The sequence below is a fragment of the Diplotaxodon limnothrissa genome, linkage group LG11 (genome assembly GCF_057381915.1).
Source record: "Diplotaxodon limnothrissa isolate DT_005_m linkage group LG11, D_limnothrissa_male_GT1.1, whole genome shotgun sequence".
Classification (NCBI taxonomy): Eukaryota; Metazoa; Chordata; class Actinopteri; order Cichliformes; family Cichlidae; genus Diplotaxodon; species Diplotaxodon limnothrissa.
This window is the reverse complement of record NC_140606.1, coordinates 24793998-24817917: the sequence shown is the minus strand read 5'-3', so window position 1 is coordinate 24817917 and position 23920 is coordinate 24793998. Positions and strand designations below refer to the sequence as shown.

The window sequence follows — 23920 nt, the reverse complement described above, 5'->3', positions numbered from 1 at the left end:
ACAATGTAAAACAAAATTATATTAACTTTTTTACTTTCATTATTAATTTTCCCATGCTGTCAAACTCACTACTGACATCATTACTCTGATCAAGTCATTTTGTTGGTTGTCTTCTACGAGACAATCAACCTCCGTGAGAGTCTAAGTGCTCTTCTTTCTTTCTGACTTTCATCCATGCGACCCGCCTCCTCCCCATCTCAGTCTCATCCTGGTCCCTCAGAGCCACATCAAAGGCTCCATCTTCATCTTCACCAAAACCAGCATCTATACCCTTTTAAATGTTTCTGCTATGATAAATCATTGGAATCTAATCTACAAATAACTTAATTACCTTCTGTGTTCAGTTTTTCCAAACCATGTCTGATTATTGAAATAGAGATGGTTAAAAAAAGAAAAAAGCCCCAAAGCTCAGACTCACAAACACACAGATGTGAGTGGGCTCAGGGTGCGACACTCGCTCTGTTTCATTCTTTAATCTAACAAGATGTGATTACAGTAAGTTGTTTGTTTCCATTGCAGTGCAATGAATACTTTGCTTTATTTTGCATACTTTGTATCTTGTGTTTTGTTGAATAAGATAAAAATAACAGGCTGTCTTTAATCTGTTTCAATACTGTTCTCAGTTTCACACAATAGAATAATTTTCCTCTTTATGTAAGACCAAGCTGATATACTCAGAAAGTGAATAATGACCATTCAGTGCTTTAAAACTGCTAGGATGTCTGATGACTGATCATTTATTAAACCCTGAGCCATTTAATGCTGCGGAGTCTGGATCTCTTGCACCACTGGAGCCTACAGGTCATGTTATTTACAGTCTATGAGGCTTATTGGCTCAGATTTTAGGATGAGCTTCAATATAACCTTTAGAGCCATAGTTTCTGCTGAAACAGGTGGAATTTGTACAGAGTCTGATAATAACTGGCAGGTGTGCTGTACTGTTGCCATAAACTCACACTGGATGAAAAGATTCACTGGCCGGCTGATTTCATAACTGACACATTGCACCTGAATGGCCCCTGATCATAACAGGTCACAATGATGATAGTGAGAGTGGAGCCTCCATCAGTGAGCTGAACTCTGGCACCTTCTGTAACCTCAGAGCTGTCATTCAGTCAGAGGGAAGAGAGGGAGGATCCAGAGGAGGAGCAGGACAGAGTGACAGAACTGCTGAACTCCAGCAAAACTTTGTGGTTTGAAATCACCGACACATCTGCGACTGCAGCCGAGGGTGGAAAAAGGAATAAAAATGGGATGCAGGACGAATATTGTAACAATTTATCTTACTAAAAACTTACTCTGAACTGAAGCTTGAGATGGTTGATTTCACTGAGTTTCATCATTCAAGGCCTGACTGATGTAACATGCATGAGTCTGAGCTGTGGTCCAGTATGGATGAGCTTAACACCATTCAAAAACCAGTAAAACAGGGCAGAAGGTCTGGAGATGGCCCAGCATGTCAGCCTGATGTTCAATCCTTCCTCGTAGTATTCTCCTGATGGAGCTGTCCTCAGAATTATATTTTCTGGCGACCTGGTAAAAAGCGGTAAGCAGTACAGAATGATTAACTTTTACGTGAAGAACTGCATAAATGAACTAAATACAGTTATTTATTTATTCACTATGAACCACATGATGTAAAAAATTAAACAGTAGTTCACACAAAAAAAGCAAGAAAGATAATTTTTTTGTAGTAATTATAATTCAAGCTGAAGAATTTTAAAAAGCTATGTAATAGACACGATAACTCACAGCTGATGGAGAGCTTCACCAGATTGCTGATGTCATTACTGAAATTATTAAACACATAACACATGAATGGCCCCAGGTCATAGCGGGTGATGTTGATTATAGTGAGAGTGACGTCTTCATCTCTGAACTGAACTCTTGCATTGGCTGTGACCTCAGAGCTGCTGTTCAGCCAGAAGAAGGAGGGGGAGGAGCAGGAGCGGGACAGCCTGATGCAGCTGTTGAACTCTGACAGATCTGTGGTGTTAGCAGTCAGCACCACACTGGAGATTTCAGCTATAAGAAAAGAAAATGAAACGATGTTAGGTGTTACTGATTATTTATCAAACAAAACCATTTGTGTTAATAACATTTGATTAAATATGTCAGTACAGTTATAGTTTCAGCTTGAAGTGTGATTCCTCTGACTTCTGCTGTTTAAGGCCTGACAGATGTAGTTTCCTCTGTGACTCTTCTGAACGTTCACCAGCCTGAGCTTTGATCCAGCATCAGAGAGCAGGCCTCTATTCAGAAACAACTTAATTTCAGGAACAGGACCTGAGTCAACTGAACAGATGAGGTTCATGTCAGATCCTTCGTCATAATATTCTTGGTATGGACACTGGGTCAGATGAATGTTTTCTGGTCCATCTGCAGCGAGAAACATAAAAAAGATATTGTCATTAATAAAATATGAGGCAAAAACTGAAAATAATAACAAGATTAATAAAATTACAGGAATCAATCAATCAATCAATCAATCAATCTTTATTTATAAAGCACTTTTCATACAAAAAAAAAATGTAGCACAAAGTGCTTTACATGGTTAAAAGCAGCCCACCCCACCCTCCAACTCACTCCCCACACTCTCATTAACATAAACAATGTGAATACACACATATCCCCCCCCCCCCACACACACACACACACACACACACACACACACACACACACATGCACACTTAAAGAGTAAAATTGGGTTGGGTACGCATGTGCCAAGTGAGGAAACACTATAACAGGGAGCCGTCTGCACCGGGAGCCGGTCACAGACCGCAGCCTCTGGGCTGGGCACACAGCAGGAGGGAGGCAAAGAAGCCCCCCCAACCAGGCTGAGAGGACCCCCAGAGCCCCAGCAGCCACGGTCGATCACAGCCCCGGTGCAGAGAGCGCCCTCCTAGGAAACACTGGAGATATGACACAATAGGATATGTACAGGGTAAAACGATAAAACAAATAAGAACGGGATACAATATAAATATAAATAGAGTAAGAAGATTAAAAAATTAATAAGAATAAAATCAATAAATATTAGGTAAAGCCTAAATTAATAATAGAATAACAGGATAGAATAAATAAGCATAAAATAAATAAACGCTAAGTAAAAGCTAAATTAAAAAGGTGGGTCTTGAGCCTGTTCCGGCAGGCCGTTCCACAGACAAGAACCATACCACTGAAAAGCTGCCTCTCCGTGAGTATGTGTCCTGACTTTAGGGACAATCAAAAGGCCAGTACCAGAGGACTTCAGGGTCCGCGAGGGTTCGTATGGTAAAAGCAGATCTGAGAGATAAGAAGGCCCAAGACCATTAAGACATTTAAAAACCAATAAAAGAACTTTAAAATCGATCCTGAAACACACGGGGAGCCAGTGCACCGATTCTAAAACTGGTGTAATGTGGGCCCGCCCTCTGGTCTTCGTCAGCACACGAGCTGCCGAGTTTTGTAAAAGTTGTAAAGTTGAAATATTCTTTTTAGGAAGACCAGAGAGCAGGGCATTACAGTAATCAATGCGACTGGTAATAAAAGCATGCATCAACATCTCCGTGTTGGCCCGAGAGAGAATAGGGCGGACTCTGGCTATATTTTTTAGATGATAAAATCCAATTTTGGTTACATGTTTAATATGTGGGATAAAACCGAGCTCAGAGTCAAAAATAACACCCAGGTTTTTCACTTGTAGCGAAGGACATAGTGAAAATGCCTCTAATTTAGACAAGAGTTTCTCTCTCTGAGCCTCAGGACCGACGATTAAAACTTCAGTTTTGTCCTGGTTAAGCTGTAAAAAGTTTTCTGACATCCAAGATCTTATATCTAAAATACAGTTAAAAAGGGCATCCATTGGTCTGGTGTCATCAGGAGACACGGAGATGTACAGCTGAGTGTCATCAGCGTAACTGTGAAAGTTCACTCCATGCCTCCTGATGACACCGCCGAGAGGGAGCATATACAAATTAAAAAGTACAGGGCCTAGAACCGACCCTTGAGGCAACATCCAATTCTGACTTTTTTTTTGTGACGGCACTTTCACTAAGCGGTTTACAGTTTGAAGAAACTACTGTAGAACCTCAGGGGCAATTAAATATTATGATCAGTAAAATACAGCTTTACCGCTTTCCCCAATGTTTTTACTCATCATTAAATAAAGGTATTAAATATTAAATATTAAAGGTATTAAATAAAGGTTACATGGGTACAGCCATTCCCAAAGAACTGCTGCCCACTTAAACCAGAAAATCCTGTGGGGCCCATCTTCACTCTAATTAAAGTACAAACGAAAGAGTGGTGTATTTCATTGACTTTTTTAATCAAAACACATAAACAATACAGGCTTATGGCTAAAAATTGCTAATGCTACTGATTTACATGCAAAGCAACAGCGACACAAAGAGGAGTAATTTTAGGTCAGAGTAATGAGTAAAACTAACAAACTCCTGTTATCAGTTTTAATTGAAGCTTTTATAAATTTCTGCTTTAAATAAATTTAAATAGATATGCACCTGTAAGCACTATAATTTCAAACTGGATTTTCTGTTATCACTGCAGAACACCTGCAGTCCTGACAAGATGCCTCGGTCCACACGTTGGACATCACTTTGTATTCAGATTTTAACATTAACGTGCAAATTCATGTAATTATAGTACCACATTTGGTAACTGATACGCAATAAGTTTATATAAAAACAAGAGACACAACTGTGATGTGTTGGTTGTTTTAAATATATTTAAAATAAAGTAGCAAATATTAGAAGATTTATTAAAGAGAAAGTATTAATATTTATTTTACACGGAGAGTAATAATCTATTAGTTAAAACATCTTAACATAGCTTGTTTAACATTATATGATATCAAAACAACATAAATTATAACGTTAATTCTCTGCAGCAGGTGAAGATCTTCTGAAAATCTACAGAAATGGGAAAATATTCTTGTTAATTATCAAAATTGTTCCTTCTTAAATAACAGTGATAATAAATGTTAAACTTACCTTGAAAAGGGAAGGTCATCACTGAGTTTATATTTTATATTTTCTTGTCATATATGGAAATGTTCTCATACATATTTTCATCTTGTTCTACGAAAGCAAAGATTTGTAACAGTGGATATAGATATCTATTAAAACAATAATTTTGATTCTCTAATTTCCTTATTTTGCTATAGCAGACATGGAAGATGACTTTAGATTTCAAAAAGAAAAAAAATACCATACCTGTGTTTTGTTTCTGAGGATTTTTGTTGAATCTAAATATTTGAAATGAAGCATTATTAAAATGTGATCATGCAATTAAATGCAACACAAAACGGCAACACTAAGGTTTATTTGAATTTAACAAGGAATCCACAAATTAATTATGAAAAGTGTTTATTCTGCATAATTAACATAAACAAGAACTGAAAAGAATTAATTCTTCTTCGTGATTACTCTGAGACCAGCAGAAGATGAACGTCAGCAAGTGACTGTTTGCAGAATATGAACCATTTGTTGAATCGTACCACTGAATACTAGACATATTTCAAAGATTACAATTATTATGTATATTCAAAAAGGAAAAATGTTTTCCTGGTGATTTTTCAAATACATTCTTAACTTACTTTTTCTTATAAATGTAGTACCCTCCACCAACAGCTGCAGTGACGATGACACAACATGCGATTACTATTCCAGCGATGCAACCAGCAGCACATCCTGATGATTTCTCTGGAAAAATATTAGTAAAGATAATGAATACTTTTTTATACAAAATTGTCTTATCATCCCAAAACCATCCAATAGCTTCTTTCTTTATTTGATTTTTATAATTTTAGAACGATCAGAGGACTTTTGATTGGTGCTCTTGTTGCATCGAAAGTACTTGTGTTTGGAAAAGTGGTGGATGCACTATGTGGTTTCAGTTAACAATTTGCTGACAATTGATCAATGTCTTGCTAAAGGGTAGTGTGGTGTTAGAAACAACTGTTATGTTATCTGAAGATAAACTTCCAAAATTTATTGATAGATACGATGGCCCCTAGAGACAAAGCATGTACAAACTTCAAAAAACACGTACAAACTGAAAAGTGCAAACTCCAAAACATGTGCAGACTCCAAAGCACGTACAAACTGCGAAATACATGTAAACAGCGAAACACATGCAAACTCCAAAACACAACGGGTGTGCTCCAGGACATTAGGGGGAGTGTTGAGGTTGATTTGCAAAATAAACGGCAAGTTTGTTGCAAACACATGGAGTTGGATACAACCACACTCATGTATTCAAATAGTTTTTACATTTTAAATTGACCTGTTACTGCAACACACCTAATCCGGTCATTGGTACTTCCTGGCTTTTTTAGCCACTAGGTAACAAAAGCTCAACACCGCCCGTAGTGTCCTGGAGCACTTCCGTTGTGTTTGTATGTGCTTTGGAGTTTGTATGTGCTTTGTCTCTAGGGGACACCGTAGATAGAAAACTAGAGCAAATGTACCACCTGTTAAATTTTCAATAGTCCCATCAAAGAGTATGTACACACACAGATACCTGTTACAGTCAGTCCATGCACCGCTGATGATGATGTTCTCTCAGTTATATTATTCCAGGCTTGACAGGTGTAGTTTCCACTGTCAGAAAGTTCAACCTCTTCTTTAATGTACTCAGCTGAATTGGTGAGTTTCTCTGTCCCATTGAACAACCAGGTGAATCTGGCAGATGGTGTGGATTCAGCAGAGCAGGTCAGTTTTAAGGTGCCTTTGATATTTATCTCATTTGGACCATTTGGATTTGAACATTTTCTGGTCCATCTGAAAAACGGGTAAAAAAAAAAATCTATGTGTTCATTACTTTTAAATTTCTGCATCACTAGACTACATATCATATTAGTTGTACCATTCAAAGTTTGAAATTATTTTACTGTATGCATGAACAAGACGTGTAGACTGACCAGGATGTTACTTACAATTAACAGTCATGATGTATTTAGCTTCATCACTGCTGACAGGGTTGCTGATATTACATAAATATTCTCCTTCATCTTTCCTCTTCACAGTGTCAAAGGTCAACACTCTGTTATTGTCAGAAAGGGTCATGTTGTCAGTCAGGGTCAGATCTGAGCCATCCTTCATCCAGTTCCTTTTAAAGACTGAGCCAAAAGCCTCACAGGTTAAACTGACAGAAGTTCCCTCAATTGGCAGGTTTGTCGATGGTTTGGCCGAAGCACCTGATATTTTCTCTGTTTGCCAAAAAATAATTGATTTAGAAAATAAGTAATATCATAATAAGAACAAAAGCAAAAAATCAGTGATGGTGAAATAAAAGAGAACAACTGGAAAATCTATAAAATGAGATTAAAAACACCAAACAAAACCACAGGGATGAGGAGAACTCTTGAGATATGGTATTGTAATTCTCTGTAGAATAATTTACAGGATAATGATTAACACTAAATTCTAGTTATATTATCTACAACTAAAAACATTTATTATTGTTTGACATTTTCAAACAACTTGACCTTAAAAGTCAAGACGTATAATATTAAATTTAAATGTGCCGGACACTTTTAAATTGCCTATTTATCTCCAATACCAATTTAATACTAATTGATATGAATTTGTGGAAACACTGTACAAGACTCTAATATCAGGCAGACACTTTTTTTCTAACCCTATTTACATATAACTGATGTTTTGTGAGCAAATGAAGAGGACATTGACAAAGACAGACAACTTTTTATGACTTTTTGTGGTGCCAAGGATGCTACTTCTATAAGAAGGTTTATGCAGGTATGGAATTGGATGCAGGGGTGGTAAGATTATAACATGATTACAGAAAAGCTCATGTCCTCTAACATTGACCTGGTAGCTTGAGGGTCCTGCACAGTATCAATGCTGTTTCTGGGTCTACGATCGTCTGGTCTGGACAGAGAAGATTTTCCTGTTTTTCCTAAAGAGCATGTTGTTGTAAATTTTTTGCTCTGACTGATCCTCTTTTTTCTATCAACCCCTTTTGTTTTCTGCGTGAGAAAATACGTCAAAAGCCTGTAGTATATGAGTAAACCATTTTATTTGAAAATTGTTTTTCTGTATTGTTTATCTCCACAAATATTTTTATATGTGTGAAATTATTGTCTGAATATAGCTCTAGTCAAAAAATATATGCATGAATCACACACTTTGACAATAAATCAAACCTACCCAGCACAGTGATGGCTGAAGGCTCAGATGTTTGAGATCTCAGAGTTTTGTTGTTAAAGGCCTGACAGCTGTAGTTTCCACTGTTATTCATGTTAACATTCATCAGTCTGAGCTCTGATCCAGTATCAGGCAGCTGATCTCCATTCAGAAACCACTTAAACTGAGCAGGAGGTCTGGATCCAACCGAGCAGGTGAGGCTGATGTCTGACCCCACAGCAAAGTATCCTTGTGATGGAGATAAGATCAAATTGATATTTTCTGGGCCATCTAAATGTAGAGGGGACATAGAAAACTTAATGTTTACTGTATGAAACATTTAAAAGAGAGAGAAGTTTACTTACACAATTTATCAATGAGCTGTCGTAGTATAAGACAAAGAGGAGCTTTTTCAACAGCGTGTCTAAGATTTTTCACATGATAAAGAAATGAAACGTATGGAAACGTACATTAAAGACTCTGTCGGCTTGACTCTGGGCTTAAAATGTACGAGGTAATGTGTAAAATTACAGAAATCTGTCATTTAATTACTTTGGGGTATTGTGAATGCCCTTGAAGGAGTTCTTTGTCAAAATAAAAAGGTGTAAAACCTAAAAAGAATAACAGTTAATAGCCCAAAATTTCTGTCCTCTTTCACCTTTTCCAAAACCATCCAATGGGCCAGATGGGAATCTTTGTCAGGCTGATTCTGGCCCACAGGCTTTGTATGACAACCCTGGTATATACTAGAGATGGACCGATCCGATATTACGTATCGTATTGGTCCGATACCCAAATTTATGACATTGGTATCGGACATAAAAAAGTGGTATCGTGCCATCTCTAGTATATACCATTCAGTTTGGCTTATTGTGAAACTGTGACATTATTAGTCAGATCATTCCACATTATGTCACAATAAAAAAAATCTACTTACTCTTTAATGTATGAAAACAAAACCATCTAAATGAAACTAACTGCACTGTAAATTAGGTATTTTAAACTGTAATTTAAATCCCCTAATAATTTCAAAAATTAACAAATCCCAGTAACTCACAGCTGATGGAGAGGCTTACTGGATCACTGGTAACAGTACTGACAGGATTGGACACACGACACCTGAATGGTCCCTGGTCAAAGTGGGTCACATTTACTATAGTCAGACTGGAGCCTCCATCAGTGAGCTGAACTCTGTCACTTGCTGTAACCTCAGAGCTGCCGTTCAACCAGAGGAAAGAGAGAGAGGATCCAGAGGCAGAGCAGGACAGAGAGATAGAACCACTGAACTCAACCAAGTCTGTGCTGCTGGAAGTTACCAACACATTGGAGACTTTCTCTGTGAAAGAAACAAGAATAAAATAGTTGTATTTTTTGGCATCAACAATAGAAAATAAGCATTAAAATTACAAAAAATCTGATTGCAGCTAAACCTAAAATAGAAACAATATATTTACAATTAAACCTTAAAAGAAGTACTGTACCAACCAAAACCTTCAAATACTTGAATTCACATAACTGACAATATCAATTCCCTTTAAGTGACTATTCTGAACAGAATAAATTAGATTAATTGAGTTCTCAGTTCATTCTTTATAGTACGGGGGTCAATACTACCTTATAAAATAAATAAGCCATACAGTTTCTTACAGCCACTTTTTAAAAGTCTTTGTTATCACAGTCTTAAGAAATAGACGAATTATTGCAAGAATGCATTATTGCAGAGTAGAGATGTTACATAAACGTACTAATCATTACAGGTATTTTTACATGTTCAATATATTGTAAACTTGTTTAAATATTGCAAAAACAGTTAAGCTGTTGAATTTCTACATCTGCTCACCGTATATCAACAGAATAGTACGGCCATTCTGGGTTTTTCCATCTTGTATAATGTTAACAGTGTATTCTCCAGTGTCATCCAGAGTGAGACTCCTGAGCTCCAAAGACGCAGTAGATGGGAAGAAGGTGATCCTGCCTTCATACTCAGGTGCAATAGTTTCTTCTGAGTTAATCATGACTACTATAGTTGTAGATACATTAAAACTCCAGCTCACAGATGAAAACGGTTTCTCTGTTGGAGACAGTGTTGTAGTGAAGATCACAGTTTCTCCTACAACTGCATTCAGACCATCAGGCAACACACCAGCTCCTTCAGTGAAGCCTGCGGGAGAAGAATAGCAAAGTGCTGTTGTTACTCAAACATATAAAACAGTTGATGAATATATAAAGATTTGCATGAAATATGGCAGGTCTGAAGAGTTTGAGTTATCTTTATTAAAGCCTAATGTCAGCTTTTCCAAATAATACTGCACAAAACTAAGCATTCCCAGAGAAGCCCCAAGAGAATTATAAGGATCATGGCATTGCTCTCCTACTCTCATTTAAAACACTTTTGTACAAACCTGCTTCTTCTCTGATCCATGTAATCTGAGTAGGAATTTTTTTTCTGTTTATAATATTAAGGTCACATATGATTAAACATAAACTAGAAATGTATTCAACAGATGTCTCATAAAGTGAAAAACAAACAATAAACAAAGTAAAACTTTAAAGTCAGTGTGAGCAGACAGTTTTTTCTGCCACATCAAGCAGTGAGAGCTCACCTGAGATGGACCCAAAAATGAAGAAGTATATCACAAACATATCAGAAAATGTTTCCATTTCCAAAGCAGTCCTTCACTCTTTGCCTTTTCCTTTGCTAATACCGGTACATGAATGTTCATTCAGTATATGGTGTCATAAGGAAGTAATGTTGTTATTCTGAAAGGTTAAACTTCATGAACTTGTTAATCATTAACAAACCTTTCTACTAAATGTTTGTGTCAGATTCTGTTCAGTCACATTAAGCTTTCCTTCTGTACTGTAACAGCTAGTTACAGAATTCAACATGATTTATTGTCAGAGAGAAATTAATTGATCTATTTTGGCAATTAGGCTCCAATGACCCATCACAGCAGTGATAGAACACAAGACAGGAACCCAGAGTCTAGATGTTGGTCGTGAAGATCAACCACTATCACACCAAAACGGGTAACAGACACGCTGGTCCACCTTGTCCATTTCATGCTTTGCCTCTCCAAAGGCAATACTGGGATGTGAAGTTGGAGATGTTTTGTGTGGGTGTGTGTGGAATTGTTGTCATAGTGATCCAACAAAACCATCGGGCAACACACCAGCTCCTTTAATTAAGCATATAGGAGACATTTTTGTTTGACTAAATTAAATTAAAACATTGCATTTGAAAATGGAAAAAAATAGCTGTAATGTTTTTATTTAAGTGTTTAATTGGAAGTTCACCTGCAAAAACTATATATAAATTGCTACAAGAAGCAATGATGTGACACTGACAGATGCAGGGACAAATCCAGACAACAGAGCCAAAAGAAGATACAAAAGAAACTTAACAGGTAAAAAACCTGACCAAAGGTTTTTCTTGTTTTTCTAATTTGTATCACCCTGTCTCCTCTGTCCATCTGAAATTTAGAGAAATATATCTCAAGTACTCAGAAGCTTTTGGAGGAGCTATGATGAAGGATCAAAGGAGTGTCCTTTGCAGAAATGCTTTCATTCAGTGTCTAAAAGAGCAATGATATTGTTACACCCCACTTAAAAACAAAGTGTTGTCTGGGATGGGGAGTAACAAAGTGAAAAAGAAATGATAAACTGCCGCAAAGTACATTTATTACACAAAACAACTAAAATAAAACTGAACACAGGGAAGCTCTTTTCTTCAGGGTCTCCAAGGCCAAAACAACAAACAAAGCACCAACTTTCTAACTAAAAAACAAACCAATAACTCTCTACCCAAGAACAACAATACAATGGCTGAGCTCCCTGTCCAGCCAAAAAACAGGAGAAAACAATTGCAACAAAAGAGCTTGAGCTGCTGTTTCCGTCTGTTTTAGTCTTTTAGGATGATCAAAAAATTAAAGCGTTTTTGTACAACTTCATAAAGATAGCTATAACTTTTGATAGGAGACCCACATACACATATTTATGGCTTTATCTTATAGAATTCAAAATCCCCGTGCTGGGCAAACAGGTTTTAAAAAATTCCTGTCCTCCATTATTTGTCTGTGTGTAAAGGGAGCTCTAAACATAAAGAAATATTGTGATAAAACAAAACTAGTTGAATTAAAAGAAAACAATTTATGATGAAGCTGTTCCAATGATCACATTTAATTGAGCTTTAAATCGGGCTTCAGAAGCACAGATGTATCATTTAAAAGATTTTTGCCATGACTTCTGTCTCCTCACTGATGAAGATTAAAGCAGAGAAGTAAAATTTATTAAAGTGACACAAGAAAATTTGTGTATTTAAAATTCATTGGAAAATTCACAAGGAGATGTAGATAAAGGGTTACAAAAGAAGAAAAGAAACAAAAACAAAAAGGAAAACTCAAAAAACAAAACAAACCCAAAACAAACAACTTGTGATTTCAACATTCAAGAATCAGTGTTCAAAGACTGAAAGAAATAGGAGCATTAAGGATTACTAGAGAAACGAATGAAAACACGGCTCTCTTTATCTCATTTAATCAGTACATAAACCTGCTCCTTAAGACACTGATCCATGTTATCTGATCTTATCTGAGTATTCTAACAATTAATTAACTAAACTATTAATAAATTAGCGCCAAGTTATTTTAGTGAACTTCTCAAATCACATACTCCTGCTAGAACACTTAGATCTGCCATTCAACTACTTCTGACCCAACCCAGATCTCGGCTGAAGTCCCGGGGTGACCGTGCGTTTGCTCTGGCTGCCCCGGTACTGTGGAATACCCTCCTCTCGACCTCTGCGCATCTGATTCCATTGCACTGTTCAAATCACGACTAAAAACCCACTTATTCAATCTTGCCTTTCCCTCTAGTTAATATTTCTTTTATGATTTTATATTATGCACTTTCATGCTCATTTAATTTCTTGTTTGCTCTGTACCTGTTGCTTTCCTATGTATCAGTGACAGCTACCTGCTTGCATACTTAGTACTTGCTTTGGTCCTATTTCTATTATCTTCCTTCTGTTACTTGTTAAGCACCTTGGCATACCCTTGGTTTTTAAGTGTGCTTTATAAATAAAGTTGATTATTATTATTATTATTATTATTATTATTATTATTATTATTATTATTATTCCTGTGTAGAATATCCAGGTTTCAAATGATTATACATGAACTAGAAGTATTCAGCAGATATCTCATGAAAACAGTGATATAAATATTAGCCAAACAAATTAGTTTAAGGACATATTGAAAGGAAAATGAGGACGTAAAACTTTAAAGTCAGTGTGAACAGGTTTTTTCTGCCACATCAAGCAGTGAGAGCTCACCTGAGACGGCACCGAGAATGATGAAGTATTTCAGAAATGTTTCCATTTCTAAAGTGGTGTCTTTCATTCTGACTTTTCCTTTACTGATACCAGTACATGAAAGCTAATTTCAATATATGGTGTCATAAGGAAGTAAATGTGTTATTTTGAAAGGTTTAACTTCCTGAACTTGTTAATCTTCAACACAATTTTCTACTAAATGTTCACCCCCTCATTTTCTTTTTGCACAGTTAACAAGCAATCAAAAATCAAACAAATAAATAAATAACCTGTTTCAGTAAATGTTGTCCTCTATATTTATATGAGTTTTCGGTTTCCCCCCCCAAACAACATTTAATAGTAGTAGTAGGAATAGAATAATAGAATAGGAAAATATCTCCTATTCCATAAAAGTTGGCTATGGTTTAAAATATGAATAAAAAACAAAATATAATGATGTACAAATCTTCATTTGCACCATTTAAAATATGATTAAAAAATAAGGTCATTTTGAATTTGATGGCAGCAACACATCTTTAAAAAGTTTTGGCTGTGGAGCATCCCATCTTTAACAACAGTCTGTAAACATCTGGGAAGAGAAGAGACCAGATTCTGAACTTTTTGGAGAGGAATGTGTTCTCATGTTTTCTGATATATGATTCTACCTGCTCAAGAGACCTGGCTCTTCTTTGCTGTATTTTATACTTCATGACACTCAAAATTTTTTCAGTTGGTGATATATGAAGCTATGTTATTATGGAGTAACATGATGGAGAACATGTTTCTGTAAAACATGCAAACACCTTTCAGCATTTATGAAGCCAGTTTTAAAGTACTTTGGCCCAGAGAAGAAGGCAGTTTTCCTGGATGATGTTCAGCAATTTTCAGTCACAGTTTTTTCCAATTGATTAACGTCTGCCCATTGTTACTTTAAATAAGTCTGCCTCTCTAAGGTGATGTTTTTATACTCAGTTATGTTACTGACGTTCCACAAGCATTTTCTTTTAGTACCGCTCAGATCTTCAACATTTTGATGCCCCTGTCCCAAATTTTGAGGTATCCAATGTAGCTGGATTGGCAAACGTATGACATGAGAGTGTTAGGATGCCTGGGTCGTTGACCCAGGGTTTTGAGTTTATTATATTATTTATCATTTCTAGTCTTTGGTTTCTAAGAGTTCTGTCTTATGGTTTATGTCTCTGTGTAATCCTTAGTTGCTGTCTCCCCTGTCTGCTTTATCCCCGTGTCCAGTCAGTGTCAGTGTCTGCCCTGGTCCCACGTCTCTGTTCCCTCTGTTGTAGTGCCTGCCTGTGAGTCTGTGTCTCTAAGTTCAGTCTGTGTTATGTTTCCTGTTTTATTTTGAAGGTCCATGTCTTATGTTAATGTATCTGGTTTTGCTTCCCTTGTTTCGTTAGGCCTAATTTGCCCCAGCTGTGTTTCCCTCCTATTGCCCAATCCCTGATTGCTCCCTCTATGTATTTAAGCCCTGTGTTTCAGTTTGTCAGTGTTGTGATTGTTAGATTATAATATTATTTTATGCCATGTTATACCCCTAACTAAAGATTGTGAATTATTATGTAGTTTTAGTTTGCATTATTTTCCTGAATTAGAAGAAGCTGATAACTATTGCATTCGTTAAACTGATTTGCATTACATTAGACTGCTGATTTATTGTGGATGAATGATATTGTTTTATGATGTTATAAGAAATATTGTTTGCAGAAAGTCATTGCCTTATTTGTCTGATTAGAAGAGAACAGAATATACTGGAGTTTTCTGCCCCAAATCAGCAGGAGCAGATAAACGGGGAGCCAAGGTCGTAGCTTAGGCGCCGTGTGAGAGAAAGCATGTGAATGTTTAGGCTTTTATGATAAGGTGGGGGCACCAGAGGCTATAAGAGTTTGAGTAATCCTCCACCATTTTGAGATCAGAGGCTGTCTGCATACAGTTTCCATCTCCCACGTGTGTGATCATTAAAATCATCGTTTGACTCGACCCGACCGGACCAGTGTTGTTATTGTGGTTTTTCTCTTGTCTCCATCCCCAATATTTTGAACCATAACATGATCTACCCCATCTAGCTGTGTGGCCAGTCTGTGTAAGTGTATTTTGTATTCCTAGTTTTGTTACCTTTTTGAGTTCAGCATTAAAGCTGTGTTTTGAGTTACTTTCTGTCTCCGGATCATTAAAACTGGAGGAAGTTGTCAGCCATCCGAGTTTTAATGGAGTCTAAGTTCCTAAATGACTGTAACTGTTCAATCAGAGGAAAGTCAAAGGAGCAGAGTGACTCTGTAAAAGAAGTGGTAAAATGGTTTCATCGTTGATATCAGCTAACAACGAGGCTGAAGATAAGCATTAAAATATTTCATTGAAGTCCATCTAAATTATGTTATGTTGAGGCTTTTTCAAAGGTTTGTATTATATTATATTTAGCTTAAAAACACAAAGTAGAACTATAATTTTATAAAAGCTTAAAAGTTGCAGTAAAAGACCACTAAAAAAATGTTTCATTTCTCTGACATCATGTTGAATATCTACTCAGGTAAAATGACTCAATAATGTCATATATTAAATTTAGAACTTAGTTTAAGCTTTGTTTACAAAGTATCCAAACTCTGTGGTGCCTCCAGCCTCGTCTTTATATTGGTTATCAGTAAGACCTAAATGTATAAAAGTTCATTGCATTTATTATAGTTTTTTTTAATCAGTTTTCAAACTCTTTTGTACAGAATGTGTTATGCATTATTAGAGATGTACAAAAACAAGAAAGAAAACTCTCCTCTCAGCTCACCTTATTTATTAGACTGGACATGATCAAAGCTGCTGTCCTTTCTCCATAATCTTCATAGAATCATTCTGAGACAGGATGTTTCTAATTTTAGAGATATAGTGCAAATGCAAGAAAGCTGTTCTACACATTTGTTTAATATGAAGGACGTATCTGGTAATTCCACACAGTGTTATTGGAGGCCAATGCCATCCAAAGTATCTGGCTAGGCACCATGTTTTTTAAGAGGTTTTTTTTTTAGGGTTTTTAGAGTCAAACAACCTTAATTTCAGGTAAATTTAAAAGCAGGAAATTAGAGGTCATCCAGACCTTTATATAAGTAAGTAAAAGTAAGTAAAATGTATTCATATAGCGCTTTTCACAGATAAAAATCACAAAGTGCTTTACAACACAGGAAATTGGAATATAAAAACAATATAACAGTAAATAAAACAATGTAAAACAATAATCTCTGGGCCTTCAGGTCACTTGCTTAGTTTGTGAGAGTTTGTGAGAAACCTTCTTTTGTTTGGTGTAGTAGTGCTGCTGCCAACAACACTATGTTAAGAGTTTTAATACAATTAAGGGGTTTACCTGATTTGGAAAAAAAAAGTTTATATATATATCATTTGACCCAAAGTTCATAAGAGTTGTAGATTTCAGTTCAGCATTCAACACAATCATTCTGCAGCAACTAATAGAAAAACTCAGACACTTGGGAATGAAAACTTTAACTTCTAGGTTCCAAGAGTAACACCTTTTCCTGAATGTGGAAAAAACCAAAGGGATTATGGCAGATTTCAGGAACAGTCATTCCCAGCATACCCAACTGAACATCTACTGTGCTGCTGTGTCCAAGAAGGCCTAATCTCTCCTCCACTCCACTAAACTCTTGAATAGCTCCATTCAAGAGGCTGTCAGAAGACTGAACTCTTTACTGCTTCCCACCTACCCCCCTACCCCCCAACACACTCTCACACAGAAGTTAAATTCTTTTAATGATGCTGAAAGTCTTTGGCACATTAATGCAACCATTCCCACCAACAGCATTTTGATTCTCCTGTATGTCCTGTACATGTACCGAAATATTGACAAAAGGGATAAAGTGAGACTCTAGAGATAGGGTGAGATGGAGGCAGATACTTGACTTGAAAGACAGCAGCTAGAAGAAGAGTAGAGAAGAAGAAGATGACTTGGATCCAATTTTTAACAATGTCCTTGGAACATTAAGTAATCTGCTGCACCAGTCCAGAAACCTCAGGGGTAGTTAAATATTCAGGATAAAATTTGACAGTACTGCTTTTCTCAGTGTCTTCAGACAGCACAAGGTCTTTGTGTAATCATCCAGATTTTTACAACATGTAGATCGAGTTCAGCATTAAAACATACAGGACCACATTTATGAGTGATAAACTGAAGTAAGAGCAAGGGCTACAACTTCTGTGTATTAGTTGTATTTATTTTACATTTAATGATCAATAAGAAGACACAGAGCTTTATCAAAATAGTAGCAACTACATAATTCAAATGTCAGAAAACCTTAATATTTATTGTTGTAGACTAATAATTTATAAACAATCTTCATATGTTCTGTTAAAATATTTTCATAATGACCAAAAAAATATTACAACCAACAAACTAACAAAAAAACAAAACCTTTTGTCTTCCTGGAGCAGATAGAGGCTTCACAAATGTTTCATCTGCAGGACAAGAAAAAATATACAACTTATTCTAGTAAACAGTTTATAAACTGCATGCAAGTGGACATTAACTTTTAACAATAATGGAAAAATGACAGATTTTTATACAGAGAAAAAAATCTTTCACTCTTTTCTTCATTGTATAAGGTATTCTTTCTTAATAAAGCACAACAGTGAATTTAATACTTACCTTAAAATGGAAATGTAAACAAAGAGCTCAAATTTTCTTGTCATATGGTTAAGTGTTCTCATACACATGTTCTCCTGGTCAAAAATAACAGATTTTGATACAGTAATTTTATTTATACTTTCTTTATTTTGCTATTAAAGATGTACAAGTTAAATGTATATTAAAATATTACTCACCTGTATTTTGTGTCTGTGGATTTTTGTTGGTTCTAAATATAATAAATGAAGCATATATCAAAGTCTGTCCACAAAGTTACACAAAACTGTAACACTAAACATTTACATTTATTTAAATCCAACCTTAATGATAAATGACAAAGACTTGTTTGTTTAAACAAACAGTGCACTGAAATACTTGCACCTCTGTGGTTATTTCATGAAATGATATGATGTTAAATGAATTACATGTAACACTGATAAGTTACGCTTATGTACCAAAGGTGTTTAGAAGTGGACTGAACACACAGATTTCAAGAGTAATAAAACCATTGAGAAATGATCCACCTACCTTCGCCTATAAAAGTAGTATCCTACACCACAAGCAACAGCAACGATGGCAAAACATGCGATTACAATTCCAGCGATACAACCTGCAGCACATTCTGATGATTGATCTGGGGAAGTTCAAATAGAGATAAAATAAAGATGACACAAAGTTGTCTCACCATCTCAAAACTTTCCAATAATTTCTCTCTTTGTTTATTTTCATAATTGAACAGGTTTCAGAGGACTTTTGGTCAGTGCATTGCTGTCTTTGTCTGGAGAGCACTTGTATTTGTCAAAATGATGAATTCACTGTGTAGTTTCAGCAAATATTTGCTGAAGATTCATGTTTTGATAAAGGGTAGTTAAGTGTTAGGATACATTTCCAAAATTTAGTTCATAGAAAACATTAAAACTCCAGGAAACGTACATCATTTAAACTATCAGTGGTACCATACTATACGCACACTGCAACATCCAACAGTATCAGTGCACACAGGTACCTGTCACAGTAAAACCATACACTACTCATGATGATGCTCTCACAGTTACATTATTCCACGCTTTAAAGGTGTGCTTCCTTCTCTCAGAAAAGAGAGACTGGAGCACAAAAACCTCTATTTTTATGTAGTCAACCTTATTGTTAATAATCTGTCCCATTAAAGAATGAAGTCAATCAGATTGTGTGGATTTAGAAGAGCAGGTCAAATTTAACCCCTCTGTAAATTTCCACCTTACTGCAGCTTGTATGTTCCAGAGATTTCAGGTGCTATGTTGTTGGGGGGAATTTGCCCTTGGTAGGGTCCCCCAAGGCAAATTGGTCCTGGGTAATGGATTCTGACAACATCTATGAGGAATAAATAAGAAGAAGCACTCGGAGAGTGCATTGCAGCTCACTCTCTGGCAGTAGTTACTTTAAAGGCAATAGTATTATAATTTTTAATAAATTACATTTTGTTTTCCTTGTTCTTTTAAATCTACTTTAAGAAGTTTGTAGTGCAGTACAAATCAGATATGGGTGGCATGATAGATGTTTACATTGATTACAGAAACATTATGGAGGAGTAGGTAATGGAAAATAATATTTTTTAAAAATAGACATGAATAATTTGAGCTTATTATATATTATTACACTACAATATTTCTAACTAACCAGGTACTGCTTCCTCTCATCTAGTATAGTGAGGGCGTGCTATGAACATCTGGCAGAGTTCCTAGTCCACAAGATCTTGAATTCTCCCCTCTAGTAGAGCTTTGATTGCGTTACAATTTAGGCTGGAAACATTGAGTCAAAGCGGACCATGCTCCACACCACCATTGCTGAGCTGGCTGCATTGAGCAGTGACTACAAGGTCCTTGGACTATCCTGCATCCACTAGGAGATCCTGTGGGGGGTGTTCCACTTTGGTGGCTTCAGGATTTCATGTTTGTTTTTTGTGGAGGATGTGGCTCTGCTGTATTCATCAGCTATTGACCTCCATCTTGCACTGGAGCTATTCGTAGCTTAGTATGAATGAGAATCAGCATCTCCAAATCTGAATCTTGAATCTCAGACTGAATCCACGCAGCATCCACAGAGATGTGGACACTGTATGGTCTGCAGGGGTAAAGAGAGAGCTGAGTGTGAAAGGGAAGGTGATGATTTACCATTCATTCAGCCTTTCTATCCTTATCTATGATCACAAACTCTTGTACGGTGTACATTTTAGGACATCCTCAATGATACAAGCAGCAGAAATAAGCATTAAAAGAAATGAGCATTTGAATAGGATGCCTCATTGATGCCACGTAGGAAAAAGGTTTTGGGCTTGTCCTACTGGAGGAGGCCTGGGGCAAGACCCAGGACTCACTGGAGAGATTATATCACTTGGCTGGCTTGGGAACAACTCATTCCCCTAAAGGAATGAGCACTATTGAAAATGAATGAACATGAACAGCTGGATAGAAGTCAAATTTAAGGTGTCTTTGATATTGATATGGATCTTTTTTGGAGCTCCAATTTGAACATTTTCTGGTCCATCTACATAGTAAAGTAATACAAACAATAAATGTGTTCATTGCATTTAAAAAAAAAAATACATTGCTTGATTAAATATGTTGTCCGTGGTGCCAATATTGTAGTTCAATATTGTATGACCATACGTGTGAACAGTGTAAACTGAACAGCATGTTACTTACAGTTAAAAATCAGAACATATTTAACTCCATCACTGCTGACAGGGTTGCTGATATTACAAAAATATTCTCCTTCGTCTTTCTTCTTCAAAATGTTAAAAGTCAAAACTCTGTTATTGTCAGAAAGGGTCATGTTGTCAGTCAGGGTCAGTTTGGAGCCATCCTTCATCCAGTTTCTTGTAAAGACTGAGCCAGAAGCCTCACAGGTTAAGCTGACAGAAGTCCCCACAGCTGGCAGGTTTGTTGAAGATTTAAGCAAGATTGAAGCACCTGATATTTTCTCTGTTTGCCAAGAGACAGATTTTTAAGAAAGAAAATGCACATACAATTCTTTACATACAGGTTAGAAACTAACAGATGAAAGACAGGTTTATCTGCTTGCTGGTGATGCTGACAAGACAGAACAAGACTGTGTGATCCTGTGTCAAAACATGTAAAGCTGAGTATTGCTAAATATTATTACTCTTTATCGTTACATCCTGATGATATGGTTCTTTAGCTTAACTATGTTGTAGCAATGATGACTGGCAATGCTCTGAGACGTCAGAAATGAACTAAAGGCTTTTTAACGTTTTTGGTGGCTTACACAAAATGTTGTAATGTTAGGCTACTCGCGTATAGCTCAATGTATTTTGTTTGTGTTGTAAATTCTTCGTTCTACCCGAGTTTCTTTTCCTACGAGCTATTTATCTCTTCTGCATGAGAAAAAATATCAGAAGTTTTCTCCTTTCATTTTTCCCCCACAAATGTTTTTTTTAAATATATGAAAGTATTATCTGAGCAAAGTAGTTGCAGAGAATGCGTAAATCATACATTTTTAACAGTAAATCAGACTTACCCAGCACAGTGATGGTTGAAGGCTGAGATGTTTGAGATCTCAGAGTTTTGTTGTTAAAGGCCTGACATCTGTAGTTTCCACTCTGACTCATATGAACATTCATCAGTCTGAGCTCTGATCCAGTATCAGGCAGCTGATCTCCATTCAGAAACCAGTTAAACTGGGCAGGAGGTCTGGATCCAACTGAGCAGGTGAGGCTGATGTCTGACCCCACAGCAAAGTATCCTTGTGATGTAGATAAGATCAAATTTATATTTTCTGGGCCATCTAAATGTAGAAGGAACAGAGAAAATTTTTATTGTATAAAAAATGTATAAGTATATTACATTCATTTTTCCTTTGTTAAAGGAAATTATTTAACACAACTACATGACTCCACATTAGGTTACCAGAAAAAAACAAACACCTTATCCATCCATCTTTTTATTTGCTTATCAGACACATCTAATATTCTGAAATCTTAAATGATATCACACTAACATCTATGATGTTTGTGTGCAGATGTTTTCAGATAAATTACTGAGCATTTACTTTAGTAACTCACAGCTGATGGAGAGGTTTACTGGATCACTGGTACCAAAACTGACAGGATTGGACACATTACACCTGAATGGTCCCTGGTCAAAGCGGGTCACATTGATTATAGTCAGATTAGAGTCTCCATCAGTGAGCTGAACTCTGTCACTTGCTGTAACCTCAGAGCTGCCGTTCAACCAGAGGAAAGAGAGAGAGGATCCAGAGGCAGAGCAGGACAGAGAGACAGAACCACTGAACTCAACCAAGTCTGTGCTGCTGGAAGTTACCAACACATTGGAGACTTTCTCTGTGAAAGAAAATAAAATAGTTTCATTGTTGGCATCAACAATAGAAAATAAGCATTAAAGTGATTAAAATCTGACTCCAGCTAAACCATGTCAAGACAAGGAGTATATACTATAAAAACCAACCGAAAAAGACAGAATAGCAATAATAAAATTATCATTAAAACATTTAAAGAAGTACTGTCAAAACCTTGAAATACTTTCATTCTCATAATTTAAATATCTACTAGCTTTAAGTGACTATTCTGAACAGAGTAAATTAGACAAATGGAGTCCTCAGACTAATCTTTACAATATGCTGGTCAATACTACATTTAAATAAGCCATTCAGTTTCTTACAGCCACTTTGTAAAGTTTGTAATATCACAATCTGAATAATATCACAAATTATTGCAAGAATGCAGAACAACACATAACAAAAATGTACTAATAATTCCAGGTATTTTTGCACGTTTAATATAATGTAAACTTGTTTAAATATTGCAGAAACAATTACACTGTTGGATTTCAAGATCTGCTCACCGTGTATCTCCAAAGTTGTACGTCCAGCATGGTTTATGCCATCAGCTTGTATAATGCTAACACTGTATTCTCCAATGTCATTCAGAGTCAGACTCCTGAGCTCCAGAGACCCAGTAGATGGGAAGAAGGTGATCCTACCTTCATACTCTGGTCCAGTATTGTTTGCTAAGTTACTTGAGATGATTATAAGCTTAGAGAGATTTAACTTCCAGTCCACAGTTAGAAACTGTGTTTCTGTTGGAGTCAGTGTTGTGGTGAACATCACCTTTTCTCCTACAGCTGCATTCAGTGGACCATCAGGCAACACACCAGCTCCTTCAGTGAAAACTGCAGGAGACAAATAGAAAAGTACATAAAACATATGTCAGTCAAACAAATAAAACAATTGTGGAATAAATGCAATGAAATACAGCAAAGCTGCGGAGTTCACCTTATTTTCATTAGAGGTTGAGCTTTTCCAGATAATACCGCACATATTTCTGATCGAGTTTCAGGAACTCACACAGTAAACGTGTGGTTATTAAAACAGTTAACCAGCTGTTGCTTTCAGTGAATTGCTGCTGTTCTAAGTCTTTGGCAAACATCCAAAGGAAAATATAACCTTTTGTAAAGAGACAATAAGTTCTACTGAACATCATAATTTTTGAGACTTACCTGCAAATGCCACTAAGACAATAAGAAGCTGTAGTAACAAAGCCATTAATTAAATATCTGTGAAGAGTGCAGCTAGGAATGTTCAACTATCAAACTGACCACGAACCTACTGACTCAATATGGTAAATGAAACTCTACTTAACCCTTTAAACCCTTAAGTATTAACAAGGTGCAGTGTCAGTTTCACATGCAAGTAGAGTCATAGACTTTTTTATAAGCTGATCCACTAGAAAACTTGCACGATGCCTCCCTCATGTGGTGTAACTGTGTTAGTGCAAGATATAAACTTTTTGAAGTTAATATAAAGATGTTG

General features: G+C 36.3%; 1 pseudogene; it reads right to left on the bottom strand.

Moving 5' to 3' along the window:
• Positions 1-124: 124 nt before the first annotated feature.
• LOC146622822 (cell adhesion molecule CEACAM5-like) lies at positions 125-23653 on the bottom strand (annotated as a pseudogene).
• Positions 23654-23920: the final 267 nt, after the last annotated feature.